Source organism: Elephantulus edwardii, unplaced genomic scaffold (genome assembly GCF_000299155.1).
Source record: "Elephantulus edwardii isolate Elephantulus edwardi_28Jun2011 unplaced genomic scaffold, EleEdw1.0 scaffold00159, whole genome shotgun sequence".
Classification (NCBI taxonomy): Eukaryota; Metazoa; Chordata; class Mammalia; order Macroscelidea; family Macroscelididae; genus Elephantulus; species Elephantulus edwardii.
The window spans coordinates 2,626,181-2,626,922 of NW_006399909.1; positions in this window are offsets into that span (position 1 = coordinate 2,626,181).

Consider the following 742-nt stretch of genomic DNA (forward strand, 5'->3'; position numbering starts at 1 on the left):
AGGAGCGGCATCCACTTCCAAAATGGCTTGTCTCCGGAAACTCTATGTACGAACAGTGCTTGGGCCGTTCATTCACAGGGTCACTATGAGTCGTCTATGACTCGATGGCACTAAATAACAACATATTTTCCCTATATTTTATACATTTTCAAATATGTTATACATAGCAACATATGTAGTTAATAAAAGAATGTCAGTCTTTCACTTTATATATTTCTGATTAAGGTTTATTTTCTTATTTTAATCAATAGATGTATAATAGTTTGCTAATTAAAATATTTAAAAAATGTGAACCCTGTCATCAAGATTGGAGGGAAACTCATAAATAATCTGTATTATACCCATGATACAACCTTGCATGTGGAAAGTTAGGAAGACTTGAAGCAAATGTTGCCGAAGATCAAGGAATGCAGCCTTCAGTATGGACTGCATCTTAATGTCAATGTTACCTCTGGACCAATAGGTAACATTATGATGGATTGAGAAGAGATTGAAACTGTCTATGCCTTCAACTTGCTTGAATCCACAATTAACACCCTTGATATCATCAGTCAGTTAATAAGGAGACACACTGCACTGGGAATATCTGCAGTTAGGGACTTTCCCAAATTACTAAGGAGTAATGAAGTCATGTGAGGACTAAGGCTCATCTAATTCAGGCCATAGTCGTTCTGATCACTTGCCATGCATCTGAGAGCTGGACAATGTATAAGGATGACAGAAGACAAATGGACGCTTTTGA